This window comes from Aotus nancymaae, unplaced genomic scaffold (assembly GCF_030222135.1).
Source record: "Aotus nancymaae isolate 86718 unplaced genomic scaffold, 86718_ANA_hifiasm-v0.15.2.pri h1tg000014l, whole genome shotgun sequence".
Classification (NCBI taxonomy): Eukaryota; Metazoa; Chordata; class Mammalia; order Primates; family Aotidae; genus Aotus; species Aotus nancymaae.
In genome coordinates, this window is record NW_026988425.1 from 110,532,456 (window position 1) to 110,548,484 (window position 16,029).

Here is a 16,029-nt window from a genome sequence, read left to right on the forward strand (position 1 = left end):
CCACCATGCCCAGCTAATTTTGTATTTTTCATAGAGACAAAGTTTCTCCATGTTGGTCAGGCTGGTCTCAAACTCCTGACCTCAGGTGATCTGCCCGCTTCAGCCTCCCAAAGTGCTAGGATTACAGGTGTGAGCCACTGTGCCTAGCCATTTTAGGGTAATTTTTAATGCAATAATAGATAACGAATCCACTATCTATATACTAGAAACCCCAAAAGACTAAACAGAGTAGAGAAAATATTTGAAAAAATAATAATCAAGAATTTCCCAGAATATAAAAGAATGCATTTAATATGGAAAGAATCCATCGCATTCCCAAGTAAGTACATAAGTAAAAATACACACCTAGATACATTTCAGTGGAATCTTAAAAATCTGAAAGTTAAAAATAAAGTTCTGTTGTCCTTAATGTAGATGCTGGAAAAATTTTTTAAAAATAAAGTTCTATAAGCTTTCAGACAGGAAAAGATCACCTACAAAGAAGTAAGAGTTAGAATAATATCTAACTTCTCAACAGCAACACTGAATCCAGGGAAATGGAATAACATCTTCAAAGAGTAGGAGGAAAAGAACTTTGAACCTACAGTTCTATGTTTAAGTTTTTATTTAAAATGCAAAAACAGTCATACTGGAAAATGACAGTTTCATAAAAAAACTAAACATGCAACTACTATACAACCCAGCAATTGCATTCCTGGACATTTATCCAAGAGAAACAAAAATATATGTTCACACAAAAATCTGTACATGAATGTTTATAGCTTTGCTCATAACAGTAAAAAACTGGAGACAACCCAGAAGTCCTTCAGTGGGTGAATGGTTAAATAAACTGTGGTGTGTCCATACCATGTAATTCTACTTATTTATACACTTAACAGCTTGGATCAGTCTCCAAAGAACTATGTTGAGTGAAAGAAAGTAAATCCTAAAAGGTGTATTCTGCATGATTCCACTTCAAAAAATGTCCTTAAGTGGCTGGGCATGGTGGCTCATGCCTGTAATCCCAGCACTTTGGGAGGCTGAGGTGGGCAGATCACGAGGTCAAGAGATTGAGACCATCCTGGCCAATATGGCGAAACTACATCTCTACTAAAAATACAAAAGTTAGCTGGGCATGGTGGCGCGTGTCTGTAGTCCCAACTACTTGGGAGGCTGAGGCAGGAGAATTGCTTGAACCCCAGAGGTGGAGATTGCAGTGAGCTGAGATTGCACCACTGCACTCCAGCCTGGTGACAGAGTAAGATTCTTGTCTCAAAAAAAAAAAAAAAAAATTCCTTAAGTGACAAAATCGTAAAAATGGAAAACAGTTTCATAGTTCTCAGAAGTTACAGTGGGAAGAGGAGATTGTGGGGGCAGGTATGGCAATCTGAATAGCAAGACCTCTCACATCTGTACAGCTTCCCACACTCTGCCCCCAAAATGCTTCTGTTAATCTCTAACCTCCTGGTATGAGACAAAAGAATTTCTCTCTGAGGAAACTGACTAAGCCAACGGCAAAGACCTATAGATATTGTTATCTGGGGTTCCCAGCGAACGAGCTGGGCTTCTGCTCCATCACCCCACAGTGAGGCCCACAGTCAACGAGCCCTTTCCACACAAAGACAGATCCCCTAATCAGGCTTTTAGTGCCTCACTCTTCAATATGAATAGCCAGCAAAGGATCACCAGCCTTTTGAGGAACGTTTCTACCTGAAAGTTACCCAAACAAAAAGTAGGTGAAAACTGAGAAGGAACAGACACAAAGCAGGGAGGACACTTTAAAGAAAGAAAGGGGGAAAAAAACACCATAATTAATATTATCAGAAAACAAATCAAATATGACATCCAAAAAGTAAAGAACACTATTTAAAAAGGAATATTTAAACAAAAAAAAATTCTTCACAAGTAAAATTAGTGCAGCATAGATTTTAAATCCAATAAAAATATTAAAATATCAAGTTGTGTAAATCTTCCAGAAAACAGACAAAAAAGTTAAAGGGAAAATAAGACTGATGGAGGTGGAGCAAGATGGCCGAATAGAAGCTTTCAGTGATCACCCTCCCCATAGGAACACCAAAGTGAACAACTCTCTACACAAAAAAGCACTTTCATAAGAACCAAAAATTAGGTGAGCAATCACAGTACCTGATTTTAACTTCATATCACTGAAATAGGCACTGAAGAGGGTAGGAAAGATAGTCTTGCATTGCTGGTGCCACCCCCTCCTCATTCCCCAGCAGCAGCCTGTGGTGCAGACAGATAATCTGTGCGCTTGTGAGAGGGAGCGCACAGTGACCGTGGGACTTTGCATTGGAACTCAGTGCTGCCTGGTCACAGCAGAAAGCAACACCAGGCAGAATTCAGCTGGCACCCATGGAGGAGCATTTAGACCAGCCCTGGCCAGAGGGGAATGGCCCATCCCAGCAATTGGAACCAGATTTCCAGCAAGCCCCGCCATTGTGGCCTAAAGTGCTCTGGGGTTCTATATAAACTTGAAAGACAATCTAGGCCACAAGGACTGCAATTCCTGAGCAAGTCTTGGTGCTGTGCTGGGCTTGGAGCCAGTGGACTCTTGGGGCAAATGACCTAGTGAGACGCCAGCCAGGGAAGCCAAGTGACTGCTTGCACCACTCCTCTTCCAGCCCCAGGCAGTGCAGCAAGCAGCTCTGGAAGAGGTTCCTTCCCTCCACTTAGGGAGAAGAGCAGGAAGAATAAAGAGGACTTTGTCTTGCAACTTGGATAGTAGCTTAGCCAAAGTAGGATAGGGCACCAGAGTCCTGAGGCCTCCGTTCCAGGCCCTAGCTCCAGACAACATTTCTAGACATGCCTTGGGGCAGAAGGGAGCCTGCTGCCTTGAAGGGAAGGACCCAGTCCTGGCAGGACCTGCTTGCTAAAGGGCCCTTGGACCTGAATAATCCACAGTGATACCCAGGCAATACTTGCTATGGGCCTTGATATTTCTGGACCTTCCCTGGCCCAGGGGATAGCCCACTGCCCTGAAAGGATAGTCTCAGGCTTGGTATCACTCACCACAGGCTGACTGAAGAGCCCTTGGGCTTTAAGTGAATATCAATGGTAGCTAAGCTGTACTCACCACAGGCCTGTGATGATGGTAGCCATGGCGAGAGACTCCTCTACTTGTGGAATGGGAAGAGAAGGGAAGGGTGGGAAGGACTTTGTCTTGTGGCTTGGGTGCTAGCTCAGCTGCAGTGAAACAGAGCACCAAGTAGATTCCCAAGGTTTCCAACTCCAGGCCCTGGCTGCCAGACAGCATCTCTAGACCTGCCCAGGGCCAAGAGGAGCTCATGATCCTGAAGGGAAGGACGCAAGCATAACTGGCTTTACTTCTGATTGTAGAGCCCTAGGGCCTTGGGCAAACACAGGCGGTAGCCAGGCAGTGATTACCAGGGGCCTTAGGTGAGACCCAGCGCTGTGCTGGCTTCAGATCTGTCCCAGTGCAGTCTCAGTGGTAGCAGCTACAGAGAGAGGTGCTGTGTCACACCTCCCCCAGCTCCAGGCAACTTGGCATAGACAAAGAGACTCTGTTTGGGAGAAGTAAGGGAAGAGACCAAGAGCCTCTGCCTGGTAATCCAGAGAACTCTCCCAGAGTTTATCCAAAACTGTCAAGGCAGTACCTCTGTGAGTCTGTGTGAGCCACAGCGTTACCAGGGTTGGGATGCTCCCTAATGCATATATGGATGCAGTGACCAAGAACTTAGATGACAACACTCAAGTCCTTTCAAATGCCCGGGAAGCCTTCCCAAGAAGGATGGGTATAAACAAGCACAGACTGCAAAAACTACAATAAATACTTAATTTTTCAATGACCAGATGCCAATGAACATCCACAAGTATCAAGACCATCTGGGAAAACATGACCTCACCAAACAAACTAAATACGTCACCAGTGACCGATCCGGAGAGACAGAGATATGTGACCTTTCAGACAGATAATACAAATAGCTACTTTGAGGAAACTCGGTGAAATTCAAGAAAACACAGAGGAGGAATTCACAATCCTATCAGATAAATTTAACAAAGATACTAAAGTAATGAAAAAGAATCAAGCAGATATTCTGGAGTAGAAAAATGCAATTGGCATACTGAAGGATGCACCAGAGTCTCTCACCATCAGAACTGATCAAGCAGAGGAAAGAATCAGTGGATTGAAGACAGGCTATTTGAAAATACACAGTCAGAGGAGACGAAAGAAAAAAGAATAAAAAGCAATGAAACATGCCTACAGGATCTAGAAAATAGCCTCAAAAAGACAAATCTAAGGCTTATTGGCCTTAAAGAGAATGTAAAGAGAGATCGGGCTAGGAAGTTTAGTCAAAGGGATAGTAACTGACAACTTCCCAAACCCAGGGAAAGATACCAATATTCAAGTGCAAGAAAGTTTTAGAATACCAAACAGATTTAACCACAAATAAGACCACCACAAGACATTTAATAATCAAACTCTCAAAGGTCAAGGATAAAGAATGGATCCTAAAAGCAAGAGAAAAGAAACAAATACAATGGAGCTCCAACCCATCTAGCAGCAGACTTTTCAGTGAAAACTTTGTTGGCCAGGAGAGAGTGGCATGACATATTTACAGTGCTGAAGGAGAAAACTTTCATCCTAGAAAAGTATATGCAATGAAAATACCCTTCAAGCACGAAGCAGAAACAAAGAAAGTTGAAGTGTAGAGTTTTTATTGGTTTTCTCTTTGTTTGTTAGTTTGTTTATGCAATCAGTGTCAAGTTGTCATTGGTTAAAATAATGGGTTTTAAAATATACTTTTCAAGCCTCATGGTAATCTCAAATTAAAAAACCTACAACAGGCCTGGCATGGTGGCTCATTCCTGTAATCCCAGCAGATTGGGAGGCCAAGATGGGAGGATTACTTGAGCCTGGGAGTTCGAGATCAGCCCAGTCAATATAGTGAGACCCTGCCTCTGCGAAAAATAGAAAAAAAATTAGCCGAGTATGATGGTGCATGCCTGTAGTTCCTGTTGCTTGAGAGGCTGAGGTGGGAGGATTGCCTGAGCCCAGGAGGTAGAGGCTTCAGTGAGCTATGATTGTCCACTGCACTCCAGTCTGGGTGACAGAGTGAGAGCCTGTCTCAAAACAAAAAAACAAAACAATCAAAAAAAAACCTACAACAGACACACAGAAAATAAAAAGCAAGAAATTAAAACATACCACCAGAGAAAATCACCTCCACTAAAAGAAAGAAAGCAAGGAAGGAAATAAAGAAGAGAAGACCACAAAACAACTAGAAAATAAATAACAAAATGGCAGGAGTAAGTCCTTACTTATTAATAATAACATTGGGTTGGGCACAGTGATTCGCCTGTAATCCCAGCACATTGGGAGGCCAAGGTGGGAGGATTGCTTGAGCCCAGGAGTTTGAGACCAACCTGGACAACTTAGTAAGTCCCAGTCTCTACGAAAAGATTTATTGATTTATTTATTTACGTTTTTAATTTTTATTTCTCACCCTGTCTTATGTTGCTGTTGTACCAAAAAAAAAAAAAAAGTTTTTTTTTGAGACGAAGTTTTGCTCTTGTTGCCTAGGCTGGAGTGCAATGACACGATCTTGGCTCACTCAGTCTCTGCCTCCTGGCTTCAAGTGATTCTCATGCCTCAGCCTCCTGATTAGCTGGGATTATAGGAGCCCACTGCCACATCCGGCTTTTTTTTTTTTATTTTAGTAGAGCTGGAGTTTCACCATGTTGGCCAGGCTGATCTTGAACTCCTGATCTCAGGTGATCTGCCCGCCTTGGCCTCCCAAACTGTTGGGATTACATGCATGAGCCATCATGCCCAGCCAAAAAATTGTTTTAATTAGCTGGACATCATGATGCACACCTGTGGTCGCAGCTACTCAGGAGGCTGAGGTAGGAGGAGCACTTAAGCCCAGGAGCTCAAGACTTCAGTGAACTATGACCATGCCACACTGCACCCCAGCCTGGGTGACAGAGCAAGACCCTAGCTCGATAACAACAACAACAAACAACATTGAATGTAAATGGACTAAACTCCCTAATGAAAAGACAGAGTGGCTGAATAGATTTTTTTAAAGACCCAATGATCTGTTGCCTATAAGAAACATACTTCATCTATAAAGACGCACATAGACTAGAAATAAAGGGATGGAAAAAGATATTCCATGCAAATGGAAACCAAAAAAGAGCAGGAGTAGCTATACTTACATCAGACAAAACAAATTCCAAGACAAAAACTAAAGTCATTATATAGTGATAAAGGAGTCAAATCATTAAGAGGATATAACAATTGTAAATATATATGCATCCAACATTGGAACATCCAGATATATAAAGTGAACATTATTAGAGCTAAAGAGAGAGATATACCCCAATACAGTAATAACTGGAGACTTCAACACCCTGCTTTCAGCATTGGACAGATCATCCAGACAGAAAATCAACAAAGAAACACTGGATTTAATCTGTATTATAGACCAAATGGACCCAATAGATATTTACAGAACATTTTATCCAGTGGCTGCAGAATACACATTCTTCTCCTCAGCATGTGGAACATTCTCAAGGACAGACCATATGTTAAGACAAAACAAGTCCTAAAAATTTCAAGAAAATTGAGATGATATCAAGTATCTTCTCTGATCATAATGGAATAAAACTAGAAATCAATAACGAGATATTTTGGAAACTACAAACACATGGAAATTAAACAATATGCTCCTGAATGACCACTGGGTCAATGAAGAAATTAAGAAGGAAAATTTTAAATTCCTTTATTTTATTTTTTGCTCATGCTGCCTTGTCTAAGAAAAGAATTTCTTGAAACAAATGATAATGGAAACACAGCATACCAAAACCTATTAGATAGAGTGAAAGAAATACTAAAAGGAATATTTATAGCTGTAAGCACCTACATCAAAAAAGTGGAAAAATTTTAGACCAGGTACAGTGGCTCACATCTATAATCCCAGCATTTTGGGAGGCCAAGGTGGGTGGATCACTTGAGGCCAGGAGTTCAAGACCAGTCTGGTCAACACGGCAAAACCCCATCTCTACTAAAAATGACAAAAATTAGCTAGGTGTGGTGGTGCATGCCTGTAGTCTCAGCTACTTGGGAGGCTGAGGCATGAGAATCACTTGAACCTGGGAGGCAGAGGTTTCAGTAAGCTGAGATGGTGCCACTGCACTCCATCCTGGGTGACAGAGCAAGACCCTGTATCAAAAAAAAAAAAAAAAAAAGGTAAAAAGGTAGAAAATTTCAAGTAAACAACCTAATGGTGTGTGTGTGTGTGTGTGAGAGAGAGAGAGACACAGAGAGAGAGGGAGAGAGAGACAGAGAGAGAGAGAGAGAGGCTCTCACTCTGTCACCCAGGCTGGAGTACAGTGACACAATCTTAGCTCACTGCAACTTCTGCCTCTTGGGCTCAAGTGATCCTCCCACCTCAGCCTCCCGAGTTGCTGGGACTTCAGGGGTAAGACACTGCACTCGGCTGATGCATCTTAACTAGAAAAGCAAGAGCAAATGAAACCCAAAATTAGTAGAAGAAAGGAAATAATAAAGATCACAGCAGAAATACATGAAATGGAAGTGAAGAAAAAAATACAAAAGATCAATAAAATGAAAAGTTAGTTCTGTGAAAAGATAAACAAAATCAACAAACTTTTAGCCAGACTAAGAATAAAAAAGAGACAAGACCGAAATAAATAAAATCAGAGATGAAAAAAGAGACATTACAACTGATAGCACAGAAATTCAAAGGATCATTACAGGCTACTATAAGCAATATGCCAATAAACTGGAAAATCTAGAAGAAATTAATACATTCCTAGACACACACAGCCTACCAAGATTGAACCATGAAGAAATCCAAAACCTGAATAGACCAATAACAAGTAAGGAAATTAAAGCTGGAAAAACAAATCTTCCAGCAAAGAAAAGCCTGAGACCCAGTGGCTTCACTGCTGAATTTTACCAAACATTTGAAGAAGAATAAATATCAAGCTTACTCAAACTATTCCAAAAAATGGAGTAGGAGGGAATACTTCCAAACCCATTTTACAAGATCAGTATTACTCTAATATAAAGACACATTAAAAAAGAAAGAAAGAAAGGAAAGAAAACTACAAGCCAATATCCTTGATGAACACTTATACAAAAATCTTCTACATAATACTAGTAAACTGAATTCAGCATTAAAAAGATCACTCATCATGACCAAGTGGGATTTATCCCAGGGATGCAAGGATAATTCAACATATGCAAATCAATCAATGTGATACAATATATTGACAGAATAAAGGACAAAAAAATGATCATTTCAACTGATGCTGAAAAAGCATTTGATAAAATTTAACATCCGTTCATGACAAAAACCATCAAAAAACGGGATATACCGTATCATATCTCAACACAATAAAAGCCATATGTGACAGATCCATAGCTAGTATTACACTAAATGGGGAAAAACTGGAAGCCTTTCATCTAAGGTCTAGAACAACAAGGATGCCCATTTTCACCACTGTTATTCAACATAGTGCTGGAAGTCCTAGGTAGAGCAATCAGACAAGAGAAAGAAATAAAGTGCGTTCACATTGAAAAGGCAGAAAAATTATTCTTTTTTGCAGATGATATGATCTTATATTTGGGAAAACCTAAAAACTCCACCAAAAAACTATTAGAACTGATAAGTTCAGTAAAGTTGCAGGATACAAAATCAACATATAAAAATCAATAGCATTTCTATATGCCAACAGTTAACATTCTAAAAAAGAAACCAGGAAAGTAATCTCATTTGCAACAGCTACAGATAAAATAAAATACCTAGGAGTTAACTTAACAAAAGAAGTAAAATATCTCTGCAATGAAAATTATGAAACATTGATGAAATAAATTGAAGAGGAATATGGAATATGGAAAGATATTCCATGTTCATGGATTGGAAGAGTGAATATTGCTAAAATGTCCATACTACCCAGTGAATCTACAGATTCAAAACAATCCTTAACAAAATACCAATGAGAGGCTCTGTAGAAATAGAAAAAATAATCCTAAAATTTATATGGAATCACGAAAGACCCAGAACAGCCAAAGCTATCCTAAGAACAAGATCAAAACTAATAGAATCACATTACCTGACTTCAGATTATAGTACAAAGCTATAGTAACCAAAACTTCATGGTACTGGCGTACAAACAGACATGTGGACCAATGGAACAGAACAGAGAAACCAGAAACAAATCCATACATCTACAGTAAACTCATTTTCTTTCTTTCTTATTTATTTATTTTTTGTTACAGTGAACTCATTTTCAACAGAAGTTCTAAGAACATACATTGAAGAAAGGACAGTCTCTTCAATACATGGTGCTAGCAAAACTGGATATTGATATGCAGAAGAATTAAACTAGACTATCTTTTGCCATATATAAAAATGAATTCAAAATAGACTAAAGACTTAAATCTAAGACCTCAAACTATGAAACTACCAAAAGAAAACATTGTGGAAACTCTCCAGGACGTTGTATTAGGCAAAGATTTCCTGAGTAATACCAACACGCACAGGCAACCAAAGCAAAATTGGACAAATGGGATCACACGAAGTTAAAAAGCATCTGCACGGCAAAGGAAACAATCAACAAAGTGAAGAGACAACCCACAGAATGAGAAAAAAAATATTCGGAAACTGTCCATCTGACAAGGAATTATTAACAGAATATATAAGGAGCTCAAACAACTCTATAGGAAAAAAGCTAATAATCTGATTTTTAAATGGGCAAAAGAGCTGAATAGGTGTTTTTCAAAAGAAGACATACAAATGGCAAAGATATGTGAAAAGCTGCTCATTAGATTGATCATCAGAGAAATACAAATCAAAATTACAATGAGATATGCTCTCACCACAGTTAAAATGGCTTTTATTTATAACATAGGTAATAATAACAAATGCTGGCAAGGATGTGGAGAAAGGGCAATCTTTGTACACTGTTGTTGGAATGTAAATTAGTACAACCACTACGTAGAACCGTTGGGAGATTCTTTTAGAAAACTAAAAATAGAACTATTAGATGATCCAGCAATCTCACTGCTAGGTATACACCCAAAAGAAAGGAAAGCAACATGTTGAAGAGATAGTCACACTTCCATATTTACTGCAGTGCTATTCACAATAGCCAAGATTTGGAAGCAACATAAGTGTCTGTCAACAGACAAATGGAAAAATAAAATGCAGTACATATACACAATGGAGCACTTCAGTCATCAGAAGAATGAGATCCTGTCATCTGCAACAACATGGATGGAACTGGAGGTCATTATGTTAAGTGAAATAAGTGAAAGACAAATTCCACTTATTTGCATGTCCTCACTTATTTGTGGGAGTTAAAAATTAAAACAGTTTAACTCATGAGTAGAAGGTTAGTAGAGGGTGGGAAGGGTTGTGGGGAGGAAGGAGAGATGGTTAATGAGTACAAAAATATAGTTAGATAGAATGAATAGTATTTGATACCACAACAGAGTGACTACAGTCAACAATAATTTATTGTACATTTAAAAATAAGTAAAGGAGTGTAACTTGATTGTTTGTAACACAAAGGATAAATGCTTGAGGTGGCTGATACCCCATTTACCCTGACATGATTATTATGCATTGTGTGCCTGTATCAAAATATCTCATGTACCACATAAACATATATGCCTACTATGTACCCATAGAAATTAAAAAGAAAAAAGAAAATGGGACAAAACATGTGGGAAAATTAGAGGCTTCATCTAGGAATTTAATATCTGATGAATCGGAATTATAGAAACAGAAGAGAAAATAGAAAGGAGAAAAATTTATCAGAACTGAAGGATATGGATCATCTAAAACTAAGGGCTCACTAGAGGCTCAGCAAGATGACCAAAGGAAAATCCACACCAAGGGACATCACTGTGGAAATTAAGTCACTGGAGGTAAAAGGAAGACCCTAGAAGCATCCAGAAAAGAGTAATGGGGTGTACACCAAGGGCCAGGAGTCAGAAAGGCACCAGACTTCTTAAGAAGACTGAAGACAGTGATGTACTGCCTCAAACTTCTGAGGGAAAGTGATTTCTTTTTTTTAAACAAAATTATTTTTACATCATCGAAAAGCATCAAGTGAGAAACATAACTTGTAACCTAAAATTCTATATCTAAGCAAACTACAGATCAAATATGGAAACAAAATAAAGTGATGCTTTAAGAAATCTACACTTTCAAGTATTTATCTTCCACATTCCTTTTTAAAGAAGCTGTTGGAAGATATGCTCAACCCAAATGGAGGAGGAAACGGAAAAAGAGGAGCTCAAATAAAAGAGAAGGGTGTAGGATATTCCCAGGAAGATGAGGAAGGGATGTCTCCAGATGACAGCTGTGTATTGAGCCCAGAGAGGAGCCAGCCTAGAGTGCAGAGGGGGTCCTGAATATCTGTCAATAACAAAAGGGAATCATACCAAAAGGAGGTTCTATTCGTTTGAGATGAATTAATAGCAGGCACATAGAAAACTAAGTTAAAAAGAGAGACAATTACTAGTACCAACAATGAGAAAATGTACAAAAGTAGTAGCATGTTGCCATTTTGTCATAATTTACATAATAATAACAATAGAAACATTGAATCTTGATTTAATTCCCCAAAATGATGATTAACTATTTTGGAAGGGTGAGGACAGCATGTGTGTTATATTTTCTTTTCTTTCTTTCTTTTTTTTTTTTAAGATGGAGTTTTTCTCTTGTTGCCCAAGTGCAATGGTGGGATCTCAGCTCACTGCAGCCTCCACCTCCCCAGTTCAAGTGATTCTCCTGCCTCAGCCTCCCGAGTAGCTGGGATTATAGGCATGCACCGAATATACAAGATGGAATGGAGCCTGAAGGCAGACGTTAGCCCTGGGAAAAGGAAGGAAGGGCAGTTCTGACCATACCAATGGGAAAGGGGTTAGAAAAGGTGGCTAGAGAGAGAATTTTTGAATTGCAGTATGGCTCATACCTGTAATTCTAGCACTTTGGAAGGCTGAGGTGGGTGGATCATCTGAGGTCAGGAGTTCGAGATGAGCCTGGCCAAGATGGTGAAACCCCATCTCTAACAAAAATACAAAATTGGGAGAAGTTGAGAAATGACAAACTCCAGTGGTAGAAAATAGAGTCAGAGTTCTGGCTAAAGACAGGGGAGTTATGGGAGTGTATCTGTGCCCGAGGGCTGGTGTAACAAATATCACAACCTTGAGGGCTTAAAACGACAGAAATCTATTCTCTCACAGTTCTGGAAACCAGATCTAAAATCAAGGTGTCGGTGGAGCCAGTCTTTTCTGCTGGCTCTGGGGAGAATCCATTCCTTGCCTCTTCTAGCTTCTGGTGGCTGCTGGCATTCCATGGTGTTCTCTGGCTTATAGCAGCATCATTCCAGTGCCTGCCTCCATCTTCACACAGCCCTTTCTGCGTGTGGTGGCGTATAATCTCCTTCTGTCTCTCTTTTATAAGGACACTTGTGATAGCTTTCAGGGCCCACCCAGATAACCCAGGATTAGCTCCACATTTCCAGGTGCTTAATTTAATAACATTGACAAAGTTCCTTCTTCCAAATAAGGTGACATTCATAGGTTCCAGGGATTTGATGTGGATATCTTTGGGTGGACCATTTTTCAGCCAGTCACAGAAAGTGATTGGATTTAAGGTAATAAAATTTTTGGATTAGTTTCCAGGAGAAATTCAGTAAGAAGTCAATAAAAGCAGAAAAATGATTGCTGAATAACAATAAGATAGATCTGAATCAACCAACATGAGTTTTTTTATGTGAATTTTTTTCAACAAGCACAAATGTCTTTTTATGTTCTGTGATTTCGTATCAATTTTGTATCGAATGTCTTTTTATTTTCTGTGATTCCTTTATCACTTTGATTAGCAAGAAAACTGAAACATTTTATTAATAAGTTTGTAGATTTTAGGTGTGGCAGGTAAAAAGAGATATGGAGAAGAAGACTTTTAGTAAATATAAACCAATCAAAGCTTGGGTTGTAAATTTAATAGAATTTCAAGTAACAAACATCATAAGGGACAAAGAGACATTTTATGGATTAATAAAAAGATCATAAACCAAGAAAACATAAACATAAACATATATGCATCTAGCAATATAGCCCAGGTTTATATAAAGGAAAGCAGTCCAAAAGAGCTTTCTGCAGTGACAGACATGTTCTACATCTGCATTGTCCAACGCAACAACCACTAACAACATGTGGCTACTGACCACTTCAAATATGGTTACTGTGACACTAGTATAATTAAAGATTTGATTTTAATTAATTAAAATTTATTTATTTATTTATTTGAGACAGGGTCTCCCTCTATCACCCAGTGGTGTGATCATGGCTCACTGTAGCCTCCACCTCCTGGACTCAAGCAATCCTCCTGCCTTAGCCTCTCAAGTAGTTGGGACTATAGGTGTGCATCACCATGCCCGACTAATATTGTTTTTAATTGTTTGCAGGTCTCACTATATTACCCACGCTGGTCTCAAACTCCTGAGATCAAGTGATCCTCCTGCGTTGGCCTCCCAAAGTGCTGGGAATACAGGCATGAGCCACTGTGCCCTGCCAAATAAAATGTAAATAGCCACATGTGTCTAATACCTACTACACTGGACAGTCTTCATGAAATAACAACTGGAAGAATTGTGAATAGAACTAAATAAAGCAACAATAATAGCTGAAGATAGTAATATACTCCCCTCAGAAGTGAACAGACTAAGCGAACCAGAAAGATAACCCTGAGTTGGTATTGGGAGATTCCTCCACAGTAATAATCTTTATTGTTTTGTTTTTATTTCCTATTTTGACCCCCAAATTTGAACTGTTTATAGTTTAATAACAAATAGACATATTCTACTGTTTACACAACTGATTTCATTCACTGTCATCATGATTCACGTTTTAGCATGTTTTAGGGATTAAAAAATATTTTCCTCTTTAGAACCCTGAGTCAATATTTGGATGTTCCACTGGACTGAAATCAAGAAACAGTAAGTGCCACACTCAGCACGCTCTTCATCTTCACATGTTCCCGTTGCTCTAGGTCCTCTCCAGGTACCGTGTCTCTCCTTCCCCTCACAGTCAAGCTTTACCCCAGGGAGGCCTGTATTTACTATCTTGTCTTTTTTTCTCCTTCTGAATGTCCTGGCTTCTGTCCTCAGGACTTCACTGAAACTGCTCTAACCAGCGTTCTCAATGACCTTCCAGTGCTCAAATCCAATGGACACTTTCAGTGCCTATCCTGTGTGACTTCTCTGCAGCATATATTAATGTCAGCCACACTCTCCTGGAACTCTCTTTTTTAAAAAATGATTGTTTGTATAACCTGAGCCTCTCCTCACTCTTTCCAGTTCACTGTCTACCCCTTCGTAGATCCCTCTTCTGCCTGCCACTTAAATGTCAGCATGTTCTTCTTAGTACTTCCTTCTCACTCATCTCTCCTTCTCATTCTACCTTGTCTCACTGAGAAATTTTACTTAAGTCTATAACTTGAAGTATCCCTTTAGCTGATGTCTCTTTCCTAAGTTCTAATCTTGTTCAACTGGACAATCTGCAGGCATTTCAAACTCAACATGTCCCCTCATCTCATGAAGCATCACCATCCCCATTTTACCTTCCTCATGTATTTCTATTTTGACTTGAGGACTTCCTCATCCACCCAACTCATTCAAGCCAGAAAGCAGAGCTTTCTTTGGCTCTTCTCTCTTTCACCTCTCACATCCAATTGTCCTCCAAATCCTAAAGATTCCATTTCCCAGGTATTTCCTGCATTCACTTCACTCTCATCTTCATTGCCTTAGCCCAGGATCTCATCATTGCTCTCCTGGATTTCTGAATCCAGTCACTGGCCATCTACCCACAATGTTGCCTTCCCTCATTGTTTATTTTAAACTACTTTCTTAGAAGTCAAAAACTTGTCATTCCCTTGTTAAACATATCTTTCATGATAAAGTCTGTTGGCTATTTGTTGCACATTATTAATTTCTCTTTCTTTGGAAATAACACTTCAATATTTCTTTGAGATCTGCTCCTTCCCTAGAGTTTGCAGACATGATGGAAGAATAAATCAAGAGCTCCTGGTTTTCTTACCCTAGAACAACTGGTCTCTGTCTCCAAAGACTTTGAGTCTTCTGTAGGTTGAGTCAAGGATGCAAAAATATTGCTCTTATTACAGCAGCAGCACATTGACAAGCCAGCAGTTCTCACTATCTAAACGAGTTGCTTCCCTCTTTTCTAAGCCCAATTTATTAGCCTTTTTTTCAGATACTCTCCAGACAGAAGCCTTTTCTGATGATATTAGCCAAAATCTATTTTTGTTGCTTACAACTAGGAAACCTGTTGCAAAATTTAAATCCATTGATAAGGCAGGCAAGGCCTCTCAGTAACTGGCTTCCACCCTCTCCTCCAGCATCATCTGTGGTCATGGGCCCCCTGCACCATTCACTCCAGCTTCCAGAATAACATGCCATACCTCTAACGTACCATGTTAAGAAAATTCCCTCCTTTCCTTCTTCCTCCTCCTTTTTTTTTTGACAGGGTCTTACTCTGTCACCCAGGCTGGAGTACAGTGGCACAATCAGGGCTCGCTGCAACCTCCGCCTCCTGGGTTCAAGTGATTCTTCTGCCTCAGCCTTCCGAGTAGCTGGGATTACAGGTATGTGCTACCATGCCTGGCTAATTTTTGTATTTTTAGTAGAGACAGGGTTTTGCCATGTTGGCCAGGCTGGTCTTGAACTCCTAACCTCAAGTGATCCACTTACCTCTGCCTCCCAAAATGCTGGGGTTACAGGCATGAGCCACCATGCCTGCTGTCCTCCTTTTTCAAGTCTCAACTTGTGCTACTTTCTCCATGAAGCCTCCCCTGCCCTCCTCAGGCACTCCAGCTGCCATGGCCCCTTGTACACCCCTCTATCACGTTGTACTGAAACTGCCTCTTCACATATCTAACCCCCACAGCCTGGCAAACAGTAGGTGCTCAATAAGTGCCACCCTAAGCCTCAGTTTCTTCATCTAGA